Source organism: Meleagris gallopavo, chromosome 1, assembly GCF_905368555.1.
Source record: "Meleagris gallopavo chromosome 1, MGAL_WU_HG_1.1, whole genome shotgun sequence".
NCBI classification, from domain to species: domain Eukaryota; kingdom Metazoa; phylum Chordata; class Aves; order Galliformes; family Phasianidae; genus Meleagris; species Meleagris gallopavo.
The window spans coordinates 149,515,366-149,528,021 of NC_139404.1; the positions used below are offsets into that span (position 1 = coordinate 149,515,366).

Consider the following 12,656-nt stretch of genomic DNA (forward strand, 5'->3'; position numbering starts at 1 on the left):
GAGACCCAGTGGGAAATAGACCTTAGGGACAAAGGAGCAGAGCACAGCTCAATGACCTTGAAAGATCCCTTCCTACTCAAACAGTTCTATGATTCTATGATACAGCAGCAGCACAGAATGGTCTGAGACAAGATTCTGAGACAGAATTGTCCACAATCACGACTGTTTCTAGTCCTGATTCTAGTTGAGAGTCTAGAATGAAACATTTTCCCTACATGACACAATGTTTTGTACCTAGTTAGCAAACGAACATCAGTGCCAATATTCCAATAATGAACAAAAATCTTCATTGAAATGCCTTTTCTAGGTAATTTTTCAGATAGTGAAAATATGAAGATGGTCATTTAAAAGAATATTTAGATAACTAGGACAGAAATTAAATATTAATTGAACCTTCTCCTTTCTTCCTTTTTCATTTTTAGTGAGTGAAATTTAAGCCCCCTTGAAGTCTCTTAAGGAATACTCCAAACTGAATAAAATATTTTTATAACATTCAGTGTACATCTACCTTACCTTCAAATTGCTCTTATTTATTGTGCTTTACTTCTTCCTTTAAGATTTTTAAATGAAGTTACAATAATTATAGAAATAAGCAATGTTTAAATATTTAAGTCAAGACCCCATCTCCCTTCTCTCTAAAAAAAAAGAAAAAAAAAAAAAACAACTAAAATTTAGACTTCTTAATAACTTTTTCTAGTAAGAAGAAATTCAGGTGAATAAATAAAGTAGGACAAATAAATGTACGTTCAAATGTCCAAATAATTGTAAAATGCAACTGCCAAGTTTAAGCTTTATATTTAAAATGATAATATGTAAAAAGCAATTCAAGATATATACAGAGGAAAAGGAACATTATTCACGTGCATCCACTCAGTACTTCTGTTTTTTGTTTTGTTTTGTTTTGTTTTTGTTTTTTTCTCCCTGCAAGAGAAAAAAAAACCATACTTTTTTAGGTGGGATGACTTCAGTAGAAAAAATGCAGATTTGGAATATTTCCTGTTTTTTTCTCTGTTCTATTCCAACTGTTTCTAACACTTTCCCATTCTAATGAGTTAGTCTTAAAAAAATACATATATATTGCCAAAATCACTGTTCTTAAATGCACTGGACCACTCTGTAACAGTTAAATGTAATTAGGGTTATTTCTCCACATTTAAATTGTCTAATATACCCCAAAATAGTACAGAAGTTTTATCAGTTCCCTTTATCTACCATTAACCATGCTTTTCCAAAAATTCTTGTAAGTTATAGATTTAATTATGCTGAATAACTATGAAACATCTCCTGTTTTTTACTCTTATTGTTTATTTCTTTTCCAAATCTTTAGTTAGTGTGCAGGTAGCACATTCCAGTGCAGTTCCTTGAAAGAGTATGTCTGTGATATTGTGTACATATATGGAATTATTTAAAGAACTGTGTATATTCTAAACAATGCCTTAAAACTGCATCTGTTTGATTCTATTACTCACATTAACAGCCAAGTTCCTGACTACTCAGAAAATGTGCACGCTCTAATGACTCCATCCACTTAGTTTCTTTACAGAAACTGCTTTTAATAATCATATAACAAAAATAACCCTGAACACAGTCACTAACAATGATTTTACAGATGGTTTGAGGGCTCTTCTATAATTATTCACTTCTTATTATTCCAGGCAAGAAAAAAAGACCTACACCTGCTACTTTAACTCAATAAGAATTTTTCCCAGCATATGGTCTGTATTTGCTAAAGCAGAACAATTTGTTACAGTCCCTGCTGAAGCCATGTAGTCTGATATTAACATATTCAACTTTTTAAAACATCAAGTTGTCTGATGTGACGAGATGTCTCTTCAGTTGTTAGCATTACATATTTGTTTTTGTCAACACTTATATAAGTTGGAATTCTTTCTGAATATTTATTCACTGCTAGGTTGTAAATCTGGAGACATTAAGCATGCACTATACATTGGCTCTTATTATGACGGTCAGATATAGTATGGAACTATTAAGGTTAATACTTCTTGACAGATCCTTGATGCAGAGGTTACATCTTTGTTACAAGCCATTTCCTGAAATAATAAAGATCAGATGCTAAATGAATTTCTGCAGAGCTTGATTAGACCAGCTTTTGTAATTTCACTTATCATTTCTATGTTGACTGCTTCCTTGAACTCCTAATAATTTTATAATTTCAGCAATATGCCTCTAATGACTTTTTAGCTGTGAGATAAGAGAAAGAGCAGAAATTCATCTCCTTACTCCTACCTAGTGATCAGAAGTTTCCATATGTTATCCTAGACGGAAAAAGAGTTCTTTATTCTGGGGAAAAAAAAAAAAAAAAGTTTTTCTCAATAATCAATTGTTTGTTTGTTTGTTTGTTTGTTTGTTTTTAAATCTTACTCTTCTGTAGTGAAATACAGCACAGGGACAAATGTATCAGCAACATAATGATGGCAGAGAGTGGAAGAAAAGACTATATCCTGCGTGACACTGGCCTTATCTTAAAAGGGAAACTGGGGAAGAGAAATCAAAAACAAACCTGAGAAAAGGAATACTCATATACTGAACAACGATTGTCACTGAGAAATACTGAACAACTGTATATAATGCTAATTATACACTCACACACAAGATCTGCTCCAAAAGTAATGCATGTAATTTTATTATTTTGACCTAGAATGTCAAAGGAAGACGTTAGAGACTGAACCTTCCCACCAAAATCCCATTACATTTTGTTGCCATATGACAGATGGCAGAGGATGGACAGTCTGACAAAATTGTGTCTGTACAGAAGTGTGCATGAAACAAAGGTGTGTAATTGAATTCTTCCATGTAGAAAAAATTGCTCTTGCTGACATTTGTCTATGCCTGATGAACATTTATGGAGACCAAAGAGTAGCACAGTGAAGTGGTAGGTGATGCATTTCAGCAGTGGCAACAGCAATGGCATGTACCTCTGCTGGTACAGATTTTTACAAGTACAGAATGCATTGTTCATTACTGGTGAAAATGAATAGCTAGTGGTAATTAGTACACTGAAAAATAGTGCTCTGTAGCTGAGAATTTGCTCTATCAAATAGTGCTTTTTGTATCTGTTGAAGTTTCCACGGAAATAAATAGTAGGTATTAGTTTCTAAGTGATCTATGTATATGTATGTGTGTGTATTGTATATATGTATATGCATATATATATATATACAAAGCAAGTAATGTACAAAATTGCTCACCACCCACCCACTGATCCCCAACCATGAGCCCAACAGAGCCATGTGGTATGGAATATCCCTTTTGCCAGCTGTCCTGCTTCTGTCCACTCTCAGATCCTGGTGCTACCCAGCCACCTCACTGGCAGAACAGTGCAAGAAGCTGAAAAACTGAAATGTTGCTGGCTATGTGCAGAAATACTCTTCTAAAATCAAAGCATAGCACTATATCAGGCATTATGAAGAAAACTATCCCAGATGAAATCAGGACAACTTTCCCCTTGTGCTGAGTCTGCTTGGTCCAGTTTCTTTACAATGATGACACAAGCACTGAAAGCTTTGTTCCAGAGGCAAAGCAATATGTTTTGAACAAACTAACATCACCAGCTTTCCATATACAGCAAATAGCTCTTAATTCATACTGATAATGAGTAGCAAACATATTGCCAAAAGCAAACCTGTTTTATACTCCATATAAAACACTTTTAACACTCAGTGATATATGATAGTAATATGTTCCATGTCTTCTTGGGAAAACTAATGACTCAAAGTTAAATTTTCAGAGGTAAATGATTTTAACTAATATTTTCAACATTGAGTAATGCCTTTAAGTAAAATGTTGAATCATATCTGCTGTAACTTAGCTAGAACATCCTATGTAAAGACAATCATCTATTTTATTTTTAGTTTGTTTTTATCCATTTATTTTTATATTTTATGCATATCTAATCAGGTGCCATTGTCAAAGAATAGCAACTGCTAGGTTACAAGCTGAGATTCCCTTTTGTTTGAACTATCTTACTTACGCCCTTTGAAGATTCTACTTTTATCCATGTTTAGTGTTCATAACTACTGAAACTGATGTCTATTTCTCAGTATCTTCTATCTAACTAGATAACTTCTCAAAAGATTATCTTTTTCCCCTCCTAGATTCTCTTAACCGAAAGGAAAATTTGTTGCAAGAATATATGTAGATAAGCAATATGTCTAAGCAAATATAAAATGCAGTTGGATAGACTATTGTTCGATATCATATAAAGGATTATAAATTATACCAAATACTTTATATAATAGTGGTGTCACAGGAATTATGAGTAAACCCCAGCCTCTCAAGCATACGCTTCTTATTTTCATCCAATATCTAATACATTTTGAAGTATCTAATATATACATTGTGCTATTTGTATAAACAAATTAATTCAGCCTGTAGAAAATAAGAATACCCTAGCTCTTTTAGTCTATGAACTGATGCTCTTTAAAAGCTGACATCTATTATTTTTTGCTTGTTCACAAAAGAATGTCACTAATATGGATGAAATACCTGTTCCGTAAAAACTGGATATGGCATAGTTACTTGATAACAGTTAAAAAAAAAAAAAAATTGATTCTCTTAAAATGTATCATTGAACAACAGCTACATTTGACATTATCTCTCATATGTTCCTTAGTATACAAGAAGATAAACAGGCATTTTTGTTACAGAAATTGTACATGGATACTTTTAATGAAGCCAAAGAAATAAGAATACTTTATTATACCTACTGAATAAATAAATAAATAAAAATCTACCTCTTTCTCTTTTCTTTCACCCCTTACCATTGATATCTGTTTTACAAATTTATGATTTTTATCTCTCATTTTGTTTGCTTATAAATCTATGCCTTAGAACATAGAGTAATTATGTTATTCAATAAAATGTATTCTTATAAAAATAATATTTCTATTTTTGACTGCATTGTTATTTATAATGTTTTGAAGCTTCATGAATTATTATATAATCTTCCTCTTTCATAAATTAACTAGCCTATCTGACAGAAGTCATTAATGTGGTCAGGTTAAAAATATTTTACTGTTCACATATATACTGCTATTGTAGGAAACTTTAAGTGGAACTACTTACAAATTTCATCTGCTTGAGCACCAAGTGACATCAAATCACAAGTGATATTGAAGAAATGACACCGGAAATATCTTGTATATCCATATTCAGTTCATGTTATGTCACAAAATTAAGTTATATTAATGGGTATAACTTAATCAGATAGAATTCAGAAGCCTGTTCACACTCCAAAATATAGGAGGCAGTTCGCCCAAATATGACATGATTTTCAGCACTGTAGGACTATCAGCAGATTTGACTTTAAAGGAACTATTAAAAGGTAATTCAAAGCCAGATCATATAAAGGTAGAGGTATATTGAATTGGACTTCAGTTTCTGTTGCAGTTGCAGGCAACTATAAATTTGTACACTATATTTTTGTTTTATTTTGTTTTACTCTCTCAGGTTAATATCAAGGCACCTATGCCATTTTCCACCACTGGAAAGATGGCACATTGTATCACAATGGAGCATTCAAGGAATTAAGCTCATGTGTCAACTGTTCCTTTGTACTAATTCAAAGATAGCCAATTTAACTGTAACTTAAACAATCAAAAGCAGGCAAAGCTGATTGATTTTTTTTTTTTTTAATCGATTGATTGCTGAGGTGCTAAATGAGTTTTAGCCTTTGTTGGTGAAAAAAAATACAGCTGCATTTTGCTGATTTTTTAGATATCCCAGTTTTCATCTGGCAATAGGTCTCACTATGGAGATACTTACTGAAAGGTGGAAAAGGGGCCCAAAAGAAAAAGTAAAAGGCAAAAAGAAGGTTTTGCAGTAACTGAGAATAGGGGGGGGTAGAGGGGGATAGTTAGGGATAGTTTATAGAAGCAGGAATGTAGAGCTCGATAGAGAAAGGGGGATAGCAGACACAGGGTCTGGGATAGTGAGGAGAATGAAGGCCATGCTGATAAGGTTTGAGACATCTGGCAGGGACATAACTAGATGTCCACAGAGCAAGACAAAATTAGTTTGGGGGATGCCCCCCTTCTCTGTCAGGAATTATGGCGAGGAAGATCAGAAGCCTTCACGAAAAAGACAACAAAATTCTTCAACCCACTACACAACACAACGCAACAGGGGAGCGTCTGCATGCTTTGGGGTATAATGAATATGTTTCTATATTCCGGGAAACTATTGATTATGTATTAGTTCGCCCTGTATTTGTAGCATGATTCTTCCAGACGGTGTGCAAGCTTGGAGGAATTGTTCCCCTTGCACCAGGGCTTTTGCACAATTGCCAATAAAACAGACCTTCTCTATATCCTTACAGGCTATAGGGTTTGATTTTCCGCACGTCACTTACATCTGAGAATCATCTCAGTCTACATACCTAAACAGAAAAATTTTATAGGGAATGATCGTTTTCTCACTTAAAGATAGACACTTAAAACAAACCAGATGAATTTCATCCTAGGCATATGTATTTCTTCTCTCTCTTGTACATAGAAAAGTTTCTATAGCTATTTCAAACACAGAAATTTGTTTAAAAGTGACAAATTTCAGGTTTTAATCTCAGAGTTTAAAGTTTTTTTAAGTTTGGTTTTGTGTAAGTGCATGAAATAATCAAATAAATCTTATTATAATAATAAACAGTTTTACAGAAAGTTACTGCATTGCATTTGATGAGTTACTTGCGTTTCTGCTGTAAACCAATTTGCATATGCATATATATTGTGCATTATTCCAAAATTAAAGTATATGCAATCAAAACTGAACATCAAAAGCCTATTAAGGAATATGACTGATTTGGAGATACATATAAAATATTTCTGACGTTAACTCTACCCAGTAGCAACATTCAAGATCAAGCACATATTGATATTCACAGGACACATTCATTGCAGTCACATAGTCTTCACGGAAGCTCACCTAGCAAAAGAAATAGAAGTGGATAATTATGACCTCCTTGAATTAACAAGAAAATATCCGTGGCATAGTTGTTTTTCCTACATCAACATAGTAACACATACGATGATGATCCATCTCACTCTCTAAAATGACTTCCTAGTGGTAGAAAAGTTATAGAAACAATTAATGCTTTTTCTCTTTGGAGGAGTTCAAATATCAAGACAATAGTATTTCTGTCTTAGTATAGATTGAAATTGTTTTACAAGGTTTCAGGAAAAAAATAAAAATAAAAATAAAAATTATTTTGCTTCACTTGAGCATCTAAACATAACTGAAACTGCCTGTGAGTAATGCATGTTTAAGCTGCAAGCCTACTCAATGAGGAAAAATATACATTGCTAACATATTCCTTTGATTAATTTCATATTAAAATAACACATTAACCTTACTTTCCGTTTTTGAAGATAAAGCACAATAGAAGCCTAAAGACCCTTTCTTGGCTCTCTAAAACAGTGTTTTGAAACTCACCAGGAGAACATGATAATTTGTAAAGAACAGTACAATAAGTTTTAGAAAATTTACTCAGTAATAAGGTAAGAAGAATGACAGGATTAAAAATAAAGCATCAGTAAGATAATGTATTGATTTTTATTCCAGTCAGAGCAAAAGTTTTGTTCAGATTTTTTATTTAAATAAACTCAATCTTAAAAAAGCCAAACAAACAAACAAACAAACAAAAAACCATTGATCTATACACACTTTATCTTTTCATCTGAAGTTCAACACTTTGGGTTATTATTCCTCAAAGATATATTTATAGAAGTGTGGATGATAAAACAAAAAAAAAAAAAAAGCAAGTTTTACAAATGAAAACTGTCTTACACGGTTGAAGTTATATTTTCAGTAATCTACTTTTCACTTTTATTTATTAGTTATTTATATTTATATTAAATATAAATGTAACTATAAATGTTGAGAATCAGGATCTCAAAGGCTTTAAGGAGATCAAATATACATTTTTTGTATTAGATTGAGACAATGTAAAATATTTAATTTATAAATGGGATTGTATTTTCACAAGTAAAAGGGCTGTTCTACAATGCAAATTGAATTCTTATCTTCTCTTGGATTGGGGGACAAAAAAGCAAAGAATTGTTTGTATATTTTTGTTTGACCTGGCGGTTCTTTTCTTTCAACTTCATTTCAGTTCATAGGTTGAAATTCACAATTTCATTGGGCTAGGCTGAACTAGGAATGTATTTGAGCTAGAGATTATTGATTAGAGATTTAAATATGATAATGGAGAGGTCGCTTCAGTGTGTGTGAAAATTACAAAATTACTTAATATTAATTGATATGCTAAGACTTGGAAAGGCTCTCTTGGAAAAAGACTCACCTTGAAAAAATCTCTCCTTCAAAAGGAGGTCTAGAAAGACAACACAAGTAGTGACATAGCAGTAGTGGGTCAAGTAGTGACTCATTTCTTCTGACCCAGTTTTCAATATCCTATATGAAACTATAATATGATTAATACTTCAAGTGTATATTTTGAATTTTCTGTGGTAATAAACATTTTTAATTATTTTAGTAATCAAAGTATGCATTTTAAGAAAAATCATAAAATGTAGATCGATTGCAAATGATTATGAAAGCATATATTCAAGTAAGGTAGGGATACTTACAGAAGTACTGTAATATATTTAATTAGAATGTGACTAAAATGGAAAATATACGTTACTTATTGTTATTATTAAAATACATAAAACTCTAATTTAAGATAATATTCTCGACTTACCTATTTTTGATGTCTAGAGTATAGAAAAAAATTAGTGTTATTTCTTCAAAAACATCATAAATGAAAAATATTATAGAATGAAAACAAAAGGAATAATAATAATAAAAAAAATCAAAATTGTTTTTCCAGAGAGTAATATGTCTACTTTATTTTAGCACATTTATATTTAAATAAGATGTTTTACTAAAGATGTTCTGAAAAAAAGTTTAAGCTACCTAATTTAAGAAATTAATGTGGATATTTGTTATTATATGTCTCATTCTATTTCAGATAGAATTAGTGGCAGAAGTAGTTTTCACTAGAAATCATATTCTACCAGCAGCTAAATTAGGTGCTTCATCTCAGAAATGTTTTTTGAAAAAATCATTTGATTAACTATATTAATAACGTATGTCTCCTATCTTATGTATCTATAAAAGATGCTTCAATTTTATTATGAATATGAGATTCATCTTTTTCATTACAGTCTAGTATACAATAGGCAGGACAAATTACATCAGGTTATGCCTTCAAAATTACCTGTACCTTTCTAAGTCCATTTTGCATACATAATAGTGCTCATACTTCTCTCTTTAAAATATATTAAATGCTTTGACAAGCAGAAAGACTTATCTCAATATCTTGACATGTTTATGAACAATACTATTTTATGACAAATTACTAAAATAGGAGTAAAAAAAAATTAATAGAGTAAATGATATAGAACAGAATATGTATGTATGATTAAAAAACAAGAAAAAAAAGAAAAAGAAAAAAAAAGAAAAAAGTAAACCAGAGAAAACAATTCTGTATCTATTATCAAAAGTTGTGATGTAAAACACCTGTTAAAGATAGCTGTGAAGGAAGAAGAATACTAGAACAACAGAAGCCATACAACAAAAATAAAGAAATTATTCATCCCATTCTATCCTTCCTTTACCATTCTCAACAAACAAACAAACAAACAAAAAACAAAACAACCAACAACACCATAACTTAACTATGTAGATATGCTTGAACATCAATGACAGATTAAAAACTTTTTAACTATCACAGGTAACACCTAGCTGTGATGTTTAGGTGTAATATAAGGTGTTTTGTATCTTTAGAATTTTTGAACATTTTTATATGTTAAACATATATGTAACAGTAAAACATACTGAAAACATATTTTCTGTAGACATTAGTAGATTGTCCTTCAAGTTCTTAATGCTAAGATTTTTTTCCATCTATTTAAAATCATTACAGAAAAAAGATAAAATAAAATAAAATAAAAATAAAAAAAAATTCACTGATCCACTGAGATTTGTTGTTGTCAAAGATGTTTGTTTAAGATGATCCAGTTCAATTTCCTGTAATCTGTTGCAGTCTTCTTTAATTTTATCTCACCTTCTCCATTATCTGATATAGTAGTTCATAAAAAGTCTGATTGTGTTATCACAGTCTGAGGTGAACATTGCTTGCTGTTGTTCTGATAACATATTGATTTTAAAATTATGCTACTCAATTTTGACTGGTTTTAGTCAAACAAAACATCTCAGTAACAGATTTAATTTCCCTCTGGTCATCTTTCTAAAACTAATTGACTACTGTTAAACAAAGCTATCTATTTCTGATGGCAGATTTATTTTATTTTATTTTGTGCTGCTACATCAGAGAAAAGTTGTTTCCTATATCCTGAAAATAATATATCTTGCTCATGATTTTTGCCTTTTCAAAGACTACTAGAAAATAACCCTGAAATGCACTGTCATACATGTGTTCATTTCTATGATACATGCTTATATTTACATATTCTTAAATCTCTTGATGGAAGATATAAAAGAAAAAATGTTTTATTAATTTACTATATGCACTGGGCATATCACTTATTTGGGCAAATTTATTTGCTCTTTCAGTCTCTTCAGTAAGTGACTTGCAAAAACTTTACCCAATTACTGAGATGAGGGACTTTAAGCTCAGAGAAGCAAACCACAAAAGATCGTGCCTAACATTAACCTTATGATCAGTTCAGTACACTTCAACAATCTGTTATTCAGAGATCATTCGTATCTCTGCTTCTTTACCACCTAAACTCTTGAACTCTACCCATCCTCCCGAACATGACAGAACTACCACTATTATTTTTTACAAGAAGTAAGCACTTTTTCTTTTGGTATTCATAACACAATTTACCCTGCTGAAAAAGCTGACTTCTGATACAGTCTCAAGAAGCAAAAAATATAAATATGAAATCTGAGCATCAGTTGCTGGAGGAGATTTAGAATAGTAAAAATCTAAAATACAATCAGTAATGGAAAGTTGACAGTAGGGAAATCAAGGAACTATAATTATAATTTTATGATGTTAGTCCATGACATCACAGGTGGATATTTGTGGTATGACAGTACAGCTTGAACCTTCCTGCTAATATTATATTAGATTTCATCACCATGTGACAGATGGCAGCAGATGAGCAAGTCTGAAAAAATGACATCTGACATGGAAGTGCGCATGAAAAAAGATGTGTAATTGAATTTCTCCAATTGAAGAAAACTGACATGCATTGATGGTTGCTGAACTTACATGAAAACCAAATACTGAATGTTAGAAAAATGAGGTGGTGGGTGTAACCCTTTAGCAGCAGTAACAGAGACAGTGGGTCTTCTATGCGGATGCAGATATTTACAAGCAAGGCATGCAGGCTCTTGTTCATCACTGGTGAAAATGTATACCAAACACCATACTTAAGATGTGGCTTCAACAGTGCTGAGTACAAAGGGATGATCACCTCCCTAATCCTGCTGATTACGCTGCATTCCACAAGCCAGGATGCCACTGGCCTTCTTAGACATCTGGGCATACTGCTGGTTCATGTTCAACTGATTGTGAACAGACACCTCCAGATCCTTTTCCTCCAAGCAAAAGACTGGAGCACCAGTTTTTTATAGGCAAAAGGGAAATAAAATTTTTACACAAGTAGATAGTAATAGAGGAAGGAGGATTAATCCTCAACTAAAGGAGGGAAGATTTAGATTAGGTATCAGAGGGAAGTTTTTTACTGAGAGGCTGCTGAGGTGCTGGAATACCTTACCCAGAGTGGACACCCAAACCCTGGAGGTACTGAAGGCTAGGTTGGATGGGGCCCTAGGCAATCTGACCTAGTGCTTGATCGTTTCTCGGGCCTTTTGGCTAAGTATCTGTTCTTATCAGTTTAATCTCTTATACGTAAAATTGGAACAATACAGAGAAGATTAGCATGGTGCCTGCACAAGGATGACACGCAAATTCGTGAAGCGTTCCATATTTTTTTCTCTACTCTGCCCTGGTAAGGCCTCATCTGGAGTACTGTGTCCAGTTCTGGGCTCCCCAGTACAAAAAAGACAGGGATCTCTTGGAAAGAGTCCAGCGGAGGGCCACAAAGATGGCGAGGGGCCTGGAGCATCTCCCCTATGAAGAAAGGCTAAGTGAACTGGATCTGTTTAGCCTTGAGAAAAGAAGACTGAGAAGGGACCTGATCCAGATTTATAAATATCTGGCGGCCATAGTGGTGAGGCCAGTCTCTTTTCAGTGGTACATGGAGACAGGACGAGGGGAAACGGACATAAGCTGCAGCATAGGAAGTTTCGCACAAATGTGCGTAAGAACTTCTTCACGGTGAGGGTGATGGAGCACTGGAACAGGCTGCCCAGGGAGGTTGTGGAGTCTCCTTCTCTGGAGATATTCAAGTCTCGCCTGGACGCCTACCTGTGCGACCTCGAGTAGGGAACCTGCTTTGGCAGGGGGGTTGGTCTCAATGATCTCTAGAGGTCTCTTCTAACCCCTACAATTCTGTGATTCTGTGATCTAGATGTTAAAAAGCCTGCCTATGGCAGTAGGTGTGGGACTTGATGATCCTCAAAGTCACTCCCAAACTAAGCCATTCTACGATTCTGTGATTCTATGATTTTCCAGCCATTCTGTCCCAGGCCTGTAGCACTGCATGAGG

General features: G+C 33.1%; 1 non-coding gene across 1 annotated transcript; it reads left to right on the forward strand.

The window, feature by feature from the left end:
- The first annotated feature begins 11,876 nt into the window (after positions 1-11,876).
- On the forward strand, positions 11,877-11,979 carry LOC116216222 (U6 spliceosomal RNA). The gene has a single exon (XR_004158680.1). It is a non-coding gene; the product is annotated as a U6 spliceosomal RNA (small nuclear RNA).
- The last annotated feature ends 677 nt before the right edge of the window (positions 11,980-12,656 follow it).